The sequence below is a fragment of the Bombina bombina genome, chromosome 1, assembly GCF_027579735.1.
Source record: "Bombina bombina isolate aBomBom1 chromosome 1, aBomBom1.pri, whole genome shotgun sequence".
In the NCBI taxonomy this organism is placed as follows: domain Eukaryota; kingdom Metazoa; phylum Chordata; class Amphibia; order Anura; family Bombinatoridae; genus Bombina; species Bombina bombina.
This window is the reverse complement of record NC_069499.1, coordinates 84,780,639-84,800,400: the sequence shown is the minus strand read 5'-3', so window position 1 is coordinate 84,800,400 and position 19,762 is coordinate 84,780,639. Positions and strand designations below refer to the sequence as shown.

At 40.4% G+C, this 19,762-nt stretch overlaps 1 protein-coding gene across 2 annotated transcripts in view; it reads right to left on the bottom strand.

The window, feature by feature from the left end:
* The window catches only part of LOC128644865 (uncharacterized), a 504,552-nt gene that overhangs the window by 14,840 nt on the left and 469,950 nt on the right, over positions 1–19,762 (bottom strand). The window contains exon 1 of one of the 2 annotated variants that reach the window (XM_053697491.1): positions 18,808–18,918. The exons of the other annotated variant lie outside the window; for it this stretch is intronic. The gene's annotated coding sequence lies outside the window, so the exon portion shown is untranslated. Of the gene's footprint in view, positions 1–18,807; positions 18,919–19,762 lie in introns of those variants that run through there. 2 annotated transcript variants of the gene reach the window in all.

Genomic DNA, 19,762 nt, shown 5'->3' with positions numbered 1-19,762 from the left:
CCTCCACCTGCCTACACTTATAAACCCCTAATCTGCCGACCGGAGCTCACCGCTATTCTAATAAATGTATTAACCCCTAAAGCTAAGTCTAACCCTAACACTAACACCCCCCTAAATTAAATATAATTTTAATCTAACGAAATTAATTAACTCTTATTAAATAAATTATTCCTATTTAAAGCTAAATACTTACCTGTAAAATAAATCCTAATATAGCTACAATATAAATTATAATTACATTGTAGCTATTTTAGGATTAATATTTATTTTACAGGCAACTTTGTAATTATTTTAACCAGGTACAATAGCTATTAAATAGTTAAGAACTATTTAATAGCTACCTAGTTAAAATAATTACAAAATTACCTGTAAAATAAATCCTAACCTAATTTACAATTAAACCTAACACTATACTATCATTAAATTAATTAAATAAAATACCTACAATTACCTACAATTAAACCTAACACTACACTATCAATAAATAAATTAAATACAATTCCTACAAATAAATACAATGAAATAAACTAACTAAAGTACAAAAAATAAAAAAGAACTAAGTTACAAAAAATAAAAAAATATTTACAAACATAAGAAAAATATTACAATTTTAAACTAATTACACCTACTCTAAGCCCCCTAATAAAATAACAAAGACCCCCAAAATAAAAAATGCCCTACCCTATTCTAAATTACTAAAGTTCAAAGCTCTTTTACCTTACCAGCCCTGAACAGGGCCCTTTGCGGGGCATGCCCCAAGAAGTTCAGCTCTTTTGCCTGTAAAAAAAAAACATACAATACCCCCCCCAACATTACAACCCACCACCCACATACCCCTAATCTAACCCAAACCCCCCTTAAATAAACCTAACACTAAGCCCCTGAAGATCTTCCTACCTTATCTTCACCATACCAGGTTCACCGATCCGTCCTGAAGAGCTCCTCCGATGTCCTGATCCAAGCCCAAGCGGGGGGCTGAAGAGGTCCATGATCCGGCTGAAGTCTTCATCCAAGCGGGAGCTGAAGAGGTCCATGATCCGGATGAAGTCTTCATCCAAGCGGGAGCTGAAGAGGTCCATGATCCGGATGAAGTCTTCTATCAACGGCATTTTCAATCTTCTTTCTTCGGGAGCCATCATCTTCCATCCGACGCGGAACATCCTCTTCTCCCGACGCCTACTAGCCGAATGACGGTTCCTTTAAGGGACGTCATCCAAGATGGCGTCCCTCGAATTCCGATTGGCTGATAGGATTCTATCAGCCAATCGGAATTAAGGTAGGAATATTCTGATTGGCTGATGGAATCAGCCAATCAGAATCAAGTTCAATCCGATTGGCTGATCCAATCAGCCAATCAGATTGAGCTCGCATTCTATTGGCTGATCGGAACAGCCAATAGAATGCGAGCTCAATCTGATTGGCTGATTGGATCAGCCAATCGGATTGAACTTGATTCTGATTGGCTGATTCCATCAGCTAATCAGAATATTCCTACCTTAATTCCGATTGGCTGATAGAATCCTATCAGCCAATCGGAATTCGAGGGACGCCATCTTGGATGACGTCCCTTAAAGGAACCGTCATTCGGCTAGTAGGCGTCGGGAGAAGAGGATGTTCCGCGTCGGATGGAAGATGATGGCTCCCGAAGAAAGAAGATTGAAGATGCCGTTGATAGAAGACTTCATCCGGATCATAAACCTCTTCAGCTCCCGCTTGGATGAAGACTTCAGCCGGATCATGGACCTCTTCAGCCCCCCGCTTGGGCTTGGATCAGGACATCGGAGGAGCTCTTCAGGACGGATCGGTGAACCTGGTATGGTGAAGATAAGGTAGGAAGATCTTCAGGGGCTTAGTGTTAGGTTTATTTAAGGGGGGTTTGGGTTAGATTAGGGGTATGTGGGTGGTGGGTTGTAATGTTGGGGGGGGGTATTGTATGTTTTTTTTTTTACAGGCAAAAGAGCTGAACTTCTTGGGGCATGCCCCGCAAAGGGCCCTGTTCAGGGCTGGTAAGGTAAAAGAGCTTTGAACTTTAGTAATTTAGAATAGGGTAGGGCATTTTTTATTTTGGGGGTCTTTGTTATTTTATTAGGGGGCTTAGAGTAGGTGTAATTAGTTTAAAATTGTTGTAATATTTTTCTTATGTTTGTAAATATTTTTTTATTTTTTGTAACTTAGTTCTTTTTTATTTTTTGTACTTTAGTTAGTTTATTTCATTGTATTTATTTGTAGGAATTGTATTTAATTTATTTATTGATAGTGTAGTGTTAGGTTTAATTGTAGGTATTTTATTTAATTAATTTAATGATAGTATAGTGTTAGGTTTAATTGTAACTTAGGTTAGGATTTATTTTACAGGTAATTTTGTAATTATTTTAACTAGGTAGCTATTAAATAGTTCTTAACTATTTAATAGCTATTGTACCTGGTTAAAATAATTACAAAGTTGCCTGTCAAATAAATATTAATCCTAAAATAGCTATAATATAATTATAATTTATATTGTAGCTATATTAGGATTTATTTTACAGGTAAGTATTTAGCTTTAAATAGGAATAATTTATTTAATAAGAGAATTAATTTCGTTAGATGTAAATTATATTTAACTTAGGGGGGTGTTAGTGTTAGGGTTAGACTTAGCTTTAGGGGTTAATACATTTATTAGAATAGCGGTGAGCTCCAGTCGGCAGATTAGGGGTTAATAATTGAAGTTAGGTGTCGGCGATGTTAGGGAGGGCAGATTAGGGGTTAATACTATTTATTATAGGGTTAGTGAGGCGGATTAGGGGTTAATAACTTTATTATAGTAGCGCTCAGGTCCGGTCGGCAGATTAGGGGTTAATAAGTGTAGGCAGGTGGAGGCGACGTTGTGGGGGGCAGATTAGGGGTTAATAAATATAATATAGGGGTCGGCAATGTTAGGGCAGCAGATTAGGGGTACATAGGGATAATGTAAGTAGCGGCGGTTTACGGAGCGGCAGATTAGGGGTTAATAATAATATGCAGGGGTCAGCGATAGCGGGGGCGGCAGATTAGGGGTTAATAAGTGTAAGGCTAGGGGTGTTTAGACTCGGGGTACATGTTAGAGTGTTAGGTGCAGACGTAGGAAGTGTTTCCGCATAGCAAACAATGGGGCTGCGTTAGGAGCTGAACGCGGCTTTTTTGCAGGTGTTAGGTTTTTTTTCAGCTCAAACAGCCCCATTGTTTTCTATGGGAGAATCGTGCACGAGCACGTTTTTGAGGCTGGCCGCTTGCGTAAGCAACTCTGGTATCGAGAGTTGAAGCTGCGTTAAATATGCTCTACGCTCCTTTTTTGGAGCCTAACGCAGCCTTTATGTGGACTCTCAATACCAGAGTTATTTTTATGGTGCGGCCAGAAAAAAGCCGGCGTTAGCTACGCGGGTCTTTACCGACAAAACTCCAAATCTAGGCCTAAGTAAATACATTTAAGAGTGAACGTAATCAAATATATATTCAATGTGATTACCATGGTGAACAAAAAAGTGTTGGACATTAGACATAACTTGTGGAAGGAATTGTGCAAAACCTGTGCATAATGCCCTTTTCCTGACTACAGTTTGGCAGAGAGCGTCATGTTTTCATTTGTAATATTAATAAAAATACATTATGTGGTTTAAGACAAGACAATCTCAGAATTTGAATGTCCTGTGTACAATATCCTGAGGGCAAATGTAAATTCTTGTTTTTAAAACCTCATTTGTGTATTCTTATCATGAGGTTTATGACAGTATCTCGGAGCACATCTCTGAATATTCATGTGCATAAATGATACAGGCAGTTCAGGTGTGTTGGGCTATTGCTGTGTCTTTAATCTTGGAAAAAAAATCTATTTCCATTCTGATTTGCTCAGATCACAAAGTGTTAAGGGAATTTAAGATAAAAGACTTTAAAAAAAAGAGGAAAAAAAGTAACTACAATCCACAAAGATCATTTTAGTGTCAAGTTAAATGCACACAAATAACAGATGATGATCTGTTTTATTGGACTAACATTTATACAGTAATATCCACACGGTTTTCAAACCATCGAGGCCTCCTTTTCAGGTGTTCATTTGAATAGAAATTGCTGAATGAGTGTTTTTATAATTGATCCCTTGAGTACTGATGTCTAGTGCTGCATAACTATCATTTTCCCAATGCTGATTTTTTTTTTTCAATTGCTGCTCTGCAAAAATTTGATATTAACCTTTTAAATGCCAGAAACCTGTTATAATAGAAGAAGCCTTATTGCCAAGTACTTTATTTATACAATGTCAATGATAAAACATGAATCTTTGTTAAATCTTAGTGACACATAAAGAAGTGTTAATAAAAGGCTTTAATGTGCTAGAGTGTACTATTGCTTGACAAGAACTATGTATTTAACCCTTAGAAAGGGTTTAAACAAATAGCTAAAGTCAGCTCCAGGCTTCTGCAAAGCATTACTGATCCTGAGATCATGGTTGACGATTGGTGGCTACATACATATGCCACACTTGATTGGTGACATGAAACCCAAAATTTTTCTTGCATGATTCAGATAGAGAATAGAATTTTAAACAACATTTGAATTTACTAATTTTTTTTTTTTTAAATCGGATATGTAGACCTGTTCAATCTTATCTGATGTGAAAAAAACACTCAAAGGGACATAAAGCCCTCATTTTTTCTTTTATTTTTCAGATAGAGAATACAATTTAAAAAAGTTTCCAATGTTCTATTATCACATTTGCTTTGTTCTCATGTTATTCTTTGCTGAAGAGATACCTATATAAGTAGAGTGCACATCTGGAGCACTATATGACAGAAAATAATGCTGCCATCTAGTGTTCTTGCTAATGTATAACAGTCTGTCATATAGTGCTGAAGACACGTGCACACTCCTGAACTTACTGGCTTGCTTTTCAACAAAGGATAACAAGAAAACAAAGAAAATTAGACAATAGAAGAAAATTGGAAAGTTGTTTAAAATATGTTGCGCCTGAATCATAAAAAAAAATTGGGTTTTTATTTCCCTTTAATTACCTATGATTTGTAACACATAAGTTCTTTAGAGTCGGGATTTCTAAAATAAAATGTCCTTTTACGTGAAGAATAAAACGCTTTATTGATCTACTTTTTAGGACAATTAGCCATTTAACTGTGAGGCAACAAGGTTCTTACACATTAAAGCTTTTTGCAATTTGATTTTTGTGATCAATTTTTGTACAAAAAAAACTACAATCTAGCTCATAGAGATTTAAGGTCTAATTAAAGTAAACAGCCCTAAATATTATGCTCCTATCAAATTGTGGCGCTTATGTTCCAGTCTTGCACTCATGGGTATATTTGTTCCAGTAAAATTAGTTGGATTCATCATCTTTATTCCGCTTATAATAATGGCTGGTGCTTAGGTTACCTACTGTTACAGTTTCCTAAATGATTAAAAGGACCAAGACACAATCATACTATTTGCAGGACTTAAATGAAAGATTTAAGACCAGTAATGATATTTTAATATGTAGATTTAAATTATTAAAAATAAAAATGTTTCCAGCTTTTAAACCGAAAACATAACTTTCTATAATGTGGGTATTTGTAGATTTGAACGATTCAAAAGTATATTTTTGCCAGTTTTCAACCTAAAAAACATGATTTTATATGATTTGGGTATTTGTTTAAATGAGAAAATAATTACATTTTATTTAATATGGGCAGAAGGATGCAAATGACAAAAAAAAATGAAAATTCTTATCACAATGTCACCTATGAATTTTTTGTGACGTAAAAATGTCACAGCTGTAAAAAAATGCATATATTACCAGTCCTAGTGTTCTGTATTTAGGGTTGCTAGTTGTCCAGTATTTCAGCAGGCTTTCCAGTAAAATGTAAACTAAATAATGGACACTTAAAGGGACAGTCAAGTCAAAATTAAACTTTCATGATTCAGATAGGGCATAAAGTTTTAAACAACTTTCCCATTTTCTTTTATCATCACATTTGCTTTGTTCTTTTGGTATTCTTTGTTGAAGAATATAAGAGACAACCTTCAAGGGCTTAGAAATTAGCTTATCAGCCTACCTAGGTTTAGCTTTCAGCAAAGAATACCAAGAGAACAAAACAAATTTGATGATAAAAATAAATTGGAAAGTTGTTTAAAATTGCATGCCCTATCTGAAAGTTTAATTTTGATTTGACTGTCCTCTTAATAGGTGTTGGTTATGTAAAACTGGGAAATGGATAATAAATCTCTGAAACATGCACTGGTCACACCTATGCTCAAAAAACCTTCCCTTGATCCAACCGCCCCATCCAACTATCGCCCTATTTCCTTCCTGCCTCTTGCCTCAAAGCTTCTCGAAAAACTAGTATATGCACGCCTATCCCATTTCCTTACATTAATCTTCATCCTTGACCCACTGTAATCTGGATTTCATCCCCATCACTCCTCAGAGACAGCAATCCTTAAGGTTACCATCGACCTACTTACAGCAAAATCAAAAGGCCACTTCTCTCTGCTTATCCTCCATGATCTGTCTGCAGCCTTTGATACTGTTGAACACCCTCTTTTGCTCCAAACCCTCCAATCCTTCGGCATAAGTGACACAGCCCTCTTGTGGTTCTATTCCTACCTGTCAAACCGTACCTTTAGTGTAGCCTTCTCTGGGGCCTCCTTTGACCCGTCACCACTCTCTGTCGGGGTACCGCAAGGCTCTGTCCTCGGTCCCCTACTCTTCTCAGTCCCACGGTTTCCAATATCATTTGTATGTCGACGACACCGAAATCTACTTCTCTACACCAGACCTATCTCCTTCCTGTGTCACTAACTGTCTTGCTCACATCTCTTCCTGGATGTCCTCTCACTACCTCAAGTTAAATCTCTCCAAAACGGAGCTTCTTATTTTCCCCCTTCTTCCAAAATCTCTACCCCTAATCTCTCTAGAACTGTCGACAACTCCATCATTACCCCTACCCCACATGTCCGATGTCTCGGGGTCACATTTTACTCAGATATTTCTTTCACTCCTCACATTCAGTCCTTGGCTAAAGCCTGCCACTTCCACCTTAAAAACATCTCTAAAATTAGGCATTACAACATCACAACTAAGATTTTAATCCACTCTCTCATCCTTTCTCGCCTCGACTACTGCAACTCTGTCCTCTCTGGTCTCCCCAGCTGCCGCCTAGCTCCTTTACAATCCATAATGAATGCCTCTGCCAGGCTCATCTTCCTTACACATCGCTCTTCATCTGCTGCACCTCTCTGCCAATCCCTTTACTGGCTTCCTCTTGCCTTTAGGATTAAACACAAAATTCTCACTCTGACATACAAAGCCCTCAACTGCACTGCTCCCCCCTATATCTCAGACCTTGTCTCCAGATACTCTCCCTCCCGTCCCCTTCGCTCTGCTCATGACCTCCTACTCTCCTCCTCTCGTTACCTCATCACACTCCCGTTTACAGGACTTCTCCAGACTGGCTCCCATCTTGTGGAACTCTCTGCCTCGCTCCACAAGACTCTCCCCTAGTTTTGAAAGCTTCAAGCACTCCCTAAAGACTCTACTGTTCAGGGATGCATACAACCTACACTAACCTTTCTTTATACCAGTTCCTTTCCTCCATTGCTATCCCCTGAACCCCATTAGCATGTAAGCCTATGAGCCCAGCTGTTTGCAGATCATCTTCATAAGAGCTGACTACAACAGTGCAACTCTTGGCAGGGCCCTCTACCCATTTGATCCCTATAATTGTTTTGTTGCACTCTGCCTTTGTTTATAGCGCTGCGGAATCTGTTGGCGCTCTACAAATAACCAATAATAATAATAAAGGTATTATCTATGTATTTAAACAATAACATTTTTCAAGTAGACTGTCCCTTTAAATATCCATTTTCTTTTTTAAAGTCTCCTAAGGGGAAGCTAACTTTTAAGGGACTCCTTTGCCTCCATGCAGCTATGGGGCAAAATCACTGCTCTGCTACAGAGGAACAAAGATGTGTGTGATACTGGCAGCCAAGAGGAAAATTATAACTGCTCAGATTTGAAAAATCCATATGACAACTTCATGGGTGGGACCCCACCTACTGGTCAGATCATCCATATTTTTGTTGAGAATTAACTGCTTTAGATACCGCCCAACATTATCTGGTATTTTGGACCATAGAAACACAGATTTTGACAGCAGATAAGAACCATAGCCCAAACAAGCCTGCCCAAAATTTCCTATAGGTATAAACTTATCTAGTTTGCTTTATGCTTATCCCAGGCATTCTTAAAGTCCCCCACAGTGTTTGTCATTACCACCTCTTGTGGATGTTTATTCCATGAATCAATCACCCTTTCTGTAAAGAAGCGCTTCCGCAGATTACTTTTTAACCTACTAGACTTCAGCTTGAAGGATGGGTGTGGAGTCTGGGTTACCCATGGAAGGTGTTACTGCCATAAGAAAGCAGAGACTGGGTATTCTAGTGCAGGGTCAGTATGTGCAATATGATCTATGGGAAGACCTCATTTTCTGAAAGGGAGGGATAGTAGTACACAGCTTCCAAACCAGGACCATACAACAAAATGTAGTAGGCTTGAGACCTCTGGTATTGAGGTCACAGGGTTCTTCTTGATTTGCCTGTGGCCATATGAGAAATGCCTTATTATAAATTAAACCACTGCATGTTAGGGTTTTTTTTCTGCTATACATGAGATTTAAAGTTCAATTTGGTTTAGAATCTTGTAGTAAAAAAACCCATTGTTATGTCAAAAAGCTTAGTGATCATCTACTTATATATAGTTTGTGCTAACTGCAACAGTGTGAGCTAGTAATCTCTGAGCAATGCAGCTTTATAAGAGGCCATTCCAAAAGGGATGTTATGGCATGCCCCCAAAAATCTAAATGAAAAACATAAATCTATATAAATACCATTAAACAAGAAAAAGCCCCCACAATATCTTGGATCATCTCAATGATGACATGAATGAGCAAGGCGCTAAGAAGGCAAGAGAGCTAACTTTTCCTCAGCTTCACCCATCTGCTACATCAATGGATTCTGCTCTTGGTGCATTGTGTGTTGTATATGTAGAGAGGTAAAAGAAAAATGCAAGATCAGTAGAAAAATATCATATTGTAACTACCTCACAAGAGTTACTGACTAGGGAGATGTGAGGAGACTTGTGAGCAGTCGCATAATCCACAGATTTCAGGGCGGAGCTGTGAATGTGCAGTGGGTGGGATGGGCATGTCATTGCTGGGATTGGGTAGAATCTATGCATCTCATGGGCATAGCCGGGGCCTGTCCTGGGAAACCAGCTGGAAATCTGCTGAGGGACCATGGCAAGCTGCTAATGGACAGTGGGCAGACCTCAAACCCATGACAATATTAAAATATTTGGGAACATGGGTAGTATACAGCTTGGAGTAGTTGTTTTACACCATAAAAAATTTAGGGTGCTAACAAAGGTGACCACACACCTCAAAATTAAGTGTACAGGGAGGAACATGTGGGGTATATTCTACTATCTAACCTTGACTTTATTTGTTAAGAAAACATACTTCATCCTCCTCTATCTACAACTTTGACCGGGGGTTGAGCACTGTACATATAACAATGAGGGCTCACTCTTAAACCACCACTCTCCCTGTGGATCAGGTCATAACGTTATAACATTTCAGGAAGTGTAGGGACAGGTATAAATCACTGGATGCTACATAGGGCCCCTGGGCCTTAGGTTGGACAGCCCAATCTTTAACTATAGTTTGTTTATTGCAGAGGGAAAAAAAATCTGTCATATGAATTTTATGGGGGTTAAAGAAACAGCTATTACAAATGTTCTCAAGCACTTTATCTCATTAGCAATCATCTGTGCATTATGAGCATTACTTGTGTTTTGTAGATGCCCTGTGTGAAAGCAGTTTAGAAATTATTTTAAATTTGCTGCTAAACCATTTGTATCAAACATGCCCCATCATTACAGATCTATCACACTGATTTCCATCTTTGCCGAGGAGAAAAACAGTCTCACTGTCATCTAAATATCACTTGCTTGACTCCTCAAACCGGAGTAATTTGAGCTTTAAAACCTTGCGAGGTTGACACGTATATAGTTACAGTTACTTAAATTATTCCTTGTTAAGTCTCTGGCAAATGTTCTGGATAAAACACGGTGTAAATAATAACGGAAGAAAAAAATTATTATTGCTGCAATGGGAGTTCAGAATCTGTTTTATATCATAGTATTGACGGTGCTTTAAAAATAGTTGAATTCAAATTAAAAGGACATTTAATACCTGTTTTCTGCGCTTTTTGAGTAAATTTTGTGCTTTGCCTCAATCTCCCTAGAAAGGCCAAAAAGCACAATTTTTTGAAATGCTGCAAATTGCCTAAACCAGCTATTTGATTTGCAGCATTTTCAGCCTACAGAATTTGCTTTTTGGCCTCGTTGGGACAAGCACAATTTTTAAACAAAAGCCATTTTTAAAGGAACATAAAACCCAACATTTTTTTTTCAGAATTAATTTAGACCATACAATTTAAAACTTTCAAATGTACTTATTTTATCAAACCGGGAGCTAGCTGAACACATTGTATATGTGTCAATGACAAGAGCCATATATCTGCAGCCCTAGATAGAAATTAACCAATAACTATTGTGTGTCCTCTTACCTATTTATATTAGTAACTTAAGGAATAATAAACAGTCTGCTTTATTGTTCTAATACAAAAACACTGAGCAGTGGTTTATACTTATTAGAAATCTTTGCAATATGTGTTATTCCTCATTTCAAATTATTTTACCTTTTATTTCTTCTTTTTTTAACTTCACTTGTGCAGAGTCAATTTTTTCCTGCTACAGCCCCTCAAAGGGCTGTGTCTCTAGAGGAAGGTATTTCTAGCTTGATGCCATAAATATTTTAGAGCAACATGAGCTGGCTTACTCTTCAGTGAATGCCAGAGAAAAAGGCAGAATGCAACTTAAAGGGTTATAAAACTTTTCTTTTGGACTTGATTTAACAATTACCAGAAGTTAGTTTAAACATCACACTTCTTAATCAGCTTACTTTTATTTGTAAACAAAGCTTAATTTCCCATATAAATTATATTATTAAATAAGCTAAAAACGTCTCTTACAACCGCCCATAATAGAAGGAGGGCTTTACAAATATTACATGCAAAGCTATCATCCAATTGTGCAGCAGAACTGTATATCTTATTTAAATATTAATAAACGCCTTCCTTTTCCAACATCGCATGCGCATTGTACAGCTAATGCCATAGCCTCCATTTTTCTTTACCCACTGCCCCGCATGCTAACATAGCATAATCAATATGCTCGTCAGTCTAGGGGGTTATACAAAAATTAAAAAATTGCTCGTCAGTCTAGGGGTTTGTAAAATACTTACCTAAATAGTTACAGATGATGATGCTGCTCCGTGCACTTCTGACTGCCTCCGCTGTGTCCTTTCATCTTCAGCCACTCCCACTGCAACATCACCAGGCTTCATCAGCACCCGGCACTGTGTTGATGACGCACCAGCTATCACTGAAGGAGTGAAGTTAGTTTTGCGCATGCGTTGCCACAGACTATTGCAAATGTGCATGCGGGTCGCCATCATTGTTCTACCTAGATAGAACTCAGTTATTCGCTCTGCATAATGATGTCCAAGTGGGGTTTGGCAGAAAAAAATAGTTTCAAGAGCAAATTACAGGTAAATGCTAAAAAATGCCTAATACATGTTATTTGCATAATTAAACAACAGTGTGCGATGCTTAGAAAAATGTAAAAACATTTTTTGGGTTTACTATCCCTTTAAGTTCTCAGCATGTTTGCTCCTTTACGTATCTATACATACTGGCGGCTTTGCACGCTTCAGCTCTGGCCCTGCCCGCCACACTCCCACATGATGCCGCCATTTTGGATTTTGGCATCAGCAGTGCTGAGGTCAAGGTGGCAGAGGCAAGGCAAAAAAAGAAGTGCTTCAAACAGAAGAGGAAAACTGTGACTCCGACTCTGGCACAGTCACAGGGGGTGCCAAGAGCTGGAGGTGAGCGTCAGGGGGCTGAATGTAGAGGATGGTGTGGCGGTAGAAAAAAGGGCCCTGGATTAATAAAAAATACAACTGGGGGAGGTATGAGGGAAGCCGCATATTATGAGAGACAGTAATAGGCAGATACAGGAATGAACCCCTGCGAGGAGGGGGCATCTAGAAGGCCTGGTTATATGGAGCTAATGGTCAGTTTTCTAGAAATATGTCAACTAGTCAGGGTAAAATGGGTGCAGGGAGTCAACAAGGAGAGGCTAGGGGCCTCACCTCTAGTTCTTGTGATTTCCCCACTTGCATTTTTTCCCCACAGGTGTCTATGGAGGAGGCGTTACTGCTTTAACTTCTGGTGGGGATGTGACTAAACAGGCGCAAGTTACATCTGTTGCTGTGGTTCCTGTGGCAGAGGGGACTGTGTCTCAGACTCCCAGGCCTACACCTTTAGGGGTCAATTTATCAAGCTGCGTATAGCATATTCTGTCTGCATTTATCGATGTGCAAGGGACATGATATGCTACATCGTATCATGTCCACTTGCACATTGATAAATATGCCCCTTAGTGTCTGTCCCAGATCCTTCAAGCAGTGCTGGTGCTTTTAAAATGGGTCAGCAAAACAAAGAAGGGAGGATGATAGGTACTTCACAGGGGATTCAGATAGCTCTACTGGGTTCCTGGACAAGGGGCAGTGTAAGCTGTTTAGGTTTGTTAGGAAGACAGTAGATGCAATAGGTGCTAGTGTAGTTGGTTTTGTGCCCATGGGGGCATATATGGAAGGGTCAGATGTAGTTGCGATAGCAGCGGATGTGGGAAGACCGGCATGCCCATCTAGGGCTTTAGTAGCAAGTACATTGGATACTTATCACTGCATAGTGCACTCTCTGCACGTACATCTGAAACCTAGGGTAGCAAAAAGATTAAAGAAGGGAGATATGTAAACATCTTCAAGCTCTCTAGAGAGGAGCATCATGTTAAAGAAATGGCTGAAGCTGGAACAGGAAATAAGAAAGCTAAGAGCCCTGAGTCCTATGAGGAGTGGAAATACTTTAGAGTGCTAGCATCATGGGGGGGGGGGGGACTGAGACCAATTAGGTCCCCGGGCAAAAATTAGGGAAGGGTCCCCACTGTCTAACACTGACCCAAATATATAAAAATGTATGCAAATTAACTTGGTAGCTTCCCTGCACTGCCCTTGCAGGCCCCCCAACTTCCAGGGTCAGGACCACCAACATCAAGGGCTAGAGACAGGGCCCCCAACCTCCAGGGCCAGACCTCAAACTCCATGCCCCTCACAATGACAGACCCCTGACAGGGGGCCCCCTGCAAACTAGGGCCCCCCAAGGAAAGCAAAACCTACATCCAGGCACAAGGCCCCCAATCTGGGGCCTGGGCACCCACTAAACCCACACCCACACACACAAAGCTGCTTAGTTACTGATTGATAGGGCAGCTGTCAGCCCCACCAGGAACCATGGAGATGCCATTTGTTTGCTCCCACTTGCTGGGCCTCCGGTCCAGGTCCTATTTACCTGGCTGAGAGGGCACAGCTTGGTGGCATTATGACCACTTCGAAATGAAAGAGATGGATCTATGATCTGGATTGGAGTTAATAGATAGAGCTCTTGTGGCGCAGACTAAGACCTCAGTTACTTGGGGGCAAGGAAGGCTGTTCAGGAGAAGAGGTGGTAGGGATTGTTGGCGCTACCAGGAAAAAGTGTGATAAGGGTTCACAGTGTCTTTTTCAGCGCATCTTCATTTATTTTGGTGGTCCTCACTGTCTAACACTGACCCAAATATATTAAAATGTATGCAAATTAATTTGGTAGCTTCCCTACCCTGCTCCCCTGCCAAACTATGGCCCCCCGAGCAACAAACCCCACATCCAGGCACAAGGCCCCCAATCTGGGGCCAGGGCACCCACTAAACCCACACTTAGCTGCTTAGCTGCTTAGTTACTGATTGATAGGGCAGCTGTCAGCCATACCAGGAGCCATGGAGATGCCATTTGTTTGCCCCCACTTGCTGGGCCTCCTGGCTGAGGGGGTGCAGCTTGGTGTCATTATGATAAAGATTTCAGGAGCAGGTTAGAATCTAATCTGATGCTCCACTTCGGAATGAAAGAGGATGGATCTGGATTGGAGTTATCAGATAGAACTCTTGTGGCGAAGACTAAGACCTCAGTTACTTGGGGGCAAGGTAGGCTGTTCAGGAGTAGAGGTGGTAAGGACTGTTGGCGCTACCAGGAAAAACAGTGTAATAAGGGTTCACAGTGGTTTTTTTTAGCATGTCTTCATTTATTTTGGCGGTCCTCATACAGAATCGTATTGTTCCAGATGTAGGCGTTTAGTTGGTGGGCGCCAGCAGTTTTGACCAGGTCCTGCAGGTAAGGGCTCACACCCTGCTGCACCCCGGGGAATTTGTAGTTTGTTTTGAGAGTACCCAGGGATGAGTGCGGTGGAGTTCCTTAGAATCATTTGGATTCTGCATCCCTATTAGGTGTCATGTTCTCCTTGCTCTCACATTGCATAATCTAAAGTCATCATATGAGCATCTTAGGCCAGTTGAGGAAAAGTTTGACCAAGTGACTAAAACATATATGCACTTTATTCTTAAGTGTAGTCAAACTTGTAAATGTTGTAACGTAGGTAGTAACACACAAACACAGAAACACACAGACACACTCATACACTGAAACACACACTCACACATAAGGATTCACATATAGACACTCTAGCAGACACACAAATAAACACACAAACACTCATATACAGACACTCAGCACTTGTTTACATTGACCTGACAAGTAATGAGGTAGACTACAGTTTTGTCAAAAAAGGAGATTTACAAAACAAAATATGGAGTTCTGATTATCTTTTTGTCAAGGAAGATGCCAACTAAATGATGACAAATGCATACAGTGGCTGAAAGTAAGGGCCCTGAACTGCCTAAACAATAATTTAAAGGTTAAATGTTGGATTGGTGACTTCCAGAAAGATCTCATTAGTCTCAAAGTCTGTAGAAAGATGTGAATAATCAGTAGTAAGGTCAAAATGTCCTTAAAAGGAAAAGACAATGGACACACACACACACACTCAAACACAAACTTGCACATACACCCAAGGAAACACCAACAGAGACAGCCTCAGAAAACACACAAAGACATATACACACACACACACACACACACACACACACACACACAGAAAACACACAAAAACATACACACACAGAGAGACAACCACATTAAACACAGAAAGACATACATACACACCCTCACTGAGACATCCACAGAAAACGCACAAAGACATACACACACTCTCACAGAGACACTCGCAGAAAATGCACAGACATACACACACCCTCACAGAGACACCCACAGACAACACACACCCTCAGAGAGACATCCACAGAAAACACAGACAAACATGCATACACACACCCACCCTCACAGAGACATCCACAGAAAACACAGAGACACACACCCACCCACCCTCACAGAGGCATCCAGAGAAAATACACAGACATACATACACACACCCTCAAAGAGACACCCTTTGAAAAAGCACAAAGACATACGCACACACCCTCACAGAAATCCACAGAAAATGCACAAAGACATACACACCCACCCTCACAGAGAGACCCACAGAAAAAAAAATACATACACACTCATAGAGACACAAGCAAAAGTACAAAGACATAAACACAGACACCCACAGAAACACTCACAGGAAGTAATATTTCTGCCCATTGCATCCCCTAAATCAATAGTGTGTGAAATGCATGATAAAAAAAATTGCAGAAATTAAGAGATTACTTTTTAAAGAATCATATTTTTAAATGTGCAAACAAAAATAATTCTGTGAATTCAAAATTGTACATTAATGATCTGTGTAGATGGCTAGATGAAGAAAAGTACTTTTAAAAGGTAAGACATATGTTTTTTTTCCCCCCATTTTCCCCAACCAAGAGCACCACTTCAAATATAGTGTACAAATGTTCCCATCTGTCAGCTGTACTTATGGATTTTGAAAATGCTGTACCCTATATGGTCTTGGTGGAACCATAAGCTGTGGTACTCATACCATTAGATCTGGTTAAATGCAGGATTTAGGCTTGTTTGTATGTATTTCAAAATTAAGTCAGCTGTAGTGTAAACTGAACAGTTTTAAGTTAACCTGTCTCATTTCAAACACTGAACAATCTTAGTCTGAGAGTATAACATTTTATGCAGATGTAAAAATCTTATTTTATATCTTATAGATAAAATGCCTCCTTGCATCTGGAAAGTCCTTGCATAAAGGGGCAGTAAACTGGAATTTAATTAATATATATATTAATAAAAAAAACAACGCATATTTGCCAAAAGGGCACCTACCATTTGTGTATTGAGGAGGAAACATTTCTGCAAATATAGAATTTCTACAGCATTGTCAAATAATCATAAATACACTGCTGTTAAAAAAATGTGTTTTTATGGACCTCTGGCCCCACCATACAACTACTACCACACTGAAGTTACAATCCGAAATTTCACAAAGAAATAAAAAAACATTTACTAAGTAAGTCCTACCTCCTCTGCAATGCTGTCTGACTCAGGCAAACACTGTACAAAGTGTCAAGTCTGTCACTGTGCATAGTGGTTTAGTGCACACTCAGAAATCCTCTCAAATGCTAATACGTTACTCCTTGTAATAACATTTCCCATGCTCAATTAGCACTCTGGTGGCTGTCAAAATTAAAAATATATATATATATTTAGTTGTTCTTGCCTCCACGGGGCCCCCCTGGCCCATTGGGCCCCTGACATGAGTCACCCCTGTCACCACTTGATGGTGGCCCTAGGCAGGTCCCTTCTCTTCCCCTCCATTGCAAAACCTGGTGGTATCTTCCCCAGTAGTGCCTAAAAAGGAACATGGTAAGTTTTGGCTGATACAACACTTATTATACATCAGTGGTATATCAGTCATTTGAGTCTACTTTAGCTTTGGTTCAAAGTCTAGGCCCAAGGGTTGTAATAATGAAGGTAGACATAGAGTCTGAATTTGCCTTCTCCCTATTCTTCCTGAGAGCTTCAATTTTATTGGTTGCAGATTTTAGGAAAATATCATCTGCACGTCTATATGTAAAAAAGGAAGAGGATAAATGTCCTCAGTAGCCACATCCCATTGTAAAGCAGCCAAATAGGATACTAGTCCCAGGACTTGCAAGAAAGAATGCATCTGGCATGTCCAGACACAGTCATGTTATTTCCCTATTCAGTTTAAGGAAGTTTACTATGAAACCTCACGAGATTTCAGTGAAATCTCATGAGATCATAGTAAAGCAATGTATGACCTCAGTAATGATGATGCTGACTGGCAATTGTTTTTTATTTTTTTGAACTTGCAGCTGGACAATATCTGAATGATAACTATACTCAAAGCACTTAATCTTGTGAGCTAATGCTTCAATATGGCAGAGACGCTGCTTTCTATTTACCTCCATGTATAGATATTCATATGCCTACTAACAATGAGCTATTAGTCTGATGCTGAATCTCATAGCTTAGAAAATATAATGTTGTTTGATGTTGTATACCTTTCTAGAGTGGTTTGCTTTATATGTTCTGATGTATATGTGTAGTAAGCCCTGGCAGCTAGCCTTTATCGCAAGTGATATTATTTTACAGAAATATGTAAAATAGCCTTTGTATAAGCCTGGCACACTATACCAAGAATCTAAAAGTGGCCCTAATCTTCAATCTAATATCACAGCAACCCTGTTATTACATTGGTGTTAGACACTATAGCTTTTAAAGAGTTATATCTGCTAGTTTGGCATAATAAACTAAAAGTTCAAAAAATAACCTATTATTATAGACTTAGGGGTCTATTTATGTAGGTGCGGACAGACATGATCTGCTATAGTGAACCATGTCCGCCGCACATCGATAAATGCCGACAGTATACGCTGTTGGCATTTATCATTGCACCAGAAGTTCTGGTGAGCTGCTTGTGCAATACCGCCTCCTGCAGATTCACGGCCAATTGTCCGCTAGCAGGGGGTGTCAATCAACCCGATCATATTCGATCGGGCTGATTGCTGTCTGCCACCTCAGAGGTGGCGGACGAGTTAAGGAGCCGCTGCTTCTTAACTTCCGCTTCAGGCGGAACTGAAGCGGAGTGGGTCGAAAGCAGCATCTGCTGCTTCATAAATAGACCCCTTATACTCATTCTTTTTAGCTGTTGGATGAAATATCCTCTACAGAGTCTTTTCCTTCAGTTTGATGCCATGTTCTAAGGGTACAAAAGTGGCCCTAGAGTTTATTATTTTGCTCAATATGCATATTGTTTTATAATATTTATAGAGATCTAAAAGTGGCCTGTGCAGGGTGGCTGGATACCTCTTGTTGACCCGCACACAATGCATCGTGTTTATAATATTTACAGAGGCCTAAATGTGGCCTGTGCGAGTCAAATAGATAACTCCTTATTGTTTTGTGAAATTTAAAGAAGTCCAAAAGTGGCCTGTGCAAGTTAAATAGAAATCTTTTGTTACCCTGCCTAAAATACATAGGGTTCATAATACCTACGGGGGTCCAAAAGTTTTAGCGATACATACACATATAGCAGCAGTAAGTGCTCATATATATGATGTGTCTACCTGAGCTATGACCCACTATGCATGGTTTAGTTAGCTTAATATAGTTAATACTCTCGAGACTAGTTTTTATCCTTGCCAGGTTGGATCGGGTAGGCCTGCGCCTAGGTAGTGAGATTTGTAAAAGCAGTATTAAATAAACACTAGGTTTGCTTACTTACTATATGGCGATAGTAACCTGCTGCATCCAGGGCCGGATTGGGCAGCCGGGATACCAGTAAAAATCCCGGTGGGCCGCCTGCCTGCAGCTCAGCTGGGCTGCCTGGGCTCAGAGTCAGCTGTTGGCTGGCTGCTGCAGTGCAGCTGCTAATTTTTGCTTGCGTTGCGTTGCGGTTGCGGAATATTATTCCCACACACTCCAGTCCAGTGACTCCAGCACTCCCTCCCTGTTACACAGTCTCACTGTCTGACATCACCCCCAACCGTTAGGTTACCTAGGCTACCGCGCCTAACTTAACTTTACCGTCCACAACGCAAGTACACACACAGTCTCCAGGCTGAGATTGGCAAATATATTGAGGGAGCTCAGAGTGACTCAGAGACAGTGACTGACTGAGTCTGTGTCTGTAACTGTTAAATTGTCACTCACAGTCACAGGCTCAGTCTGTCACTCTCATCTCTCAATGAGGCGGCGGGGCCGGGGGGGGGGGGCGGCCGGAGTTGGACGGGCCACCACTGGGCTGGCCGCTGGGCCAGGGAAGGAAGTCAGCAGACAGCAGGTCAGTGATTCACTCACTCAGTCTCCAGTCTGAATCAGGATCGGATCACAGTCAGATCTTAGTGTTATGTGATGCGGCGCAGGGCAGCGGCGGGCCGGGTCAGGTCAGGTGGGGGGCGGGCTGGCGGCGTGAGTGACGTCACTGTTGACACTGAATGAGTAGAGTGTGTCTTCTAAGTTCCTTCTCACACGTGCCCTGGGTCCGGGAGCGCCTGCGTCAGCAGACTTGAGGAATAAACTTACTAGCAGCAGGCCAGCCCAGGCAGTAGAATTCCCTGTCACCAATGATCGATCTGACAGTTTGTGAAAGTGCTCACTGCTCCTCAAAGCAAGGTAAAAAAATGACAGTATTTACCAACTTTATGCCTAAGCTAGTGCTGTAGTGGAATCTTTACTGT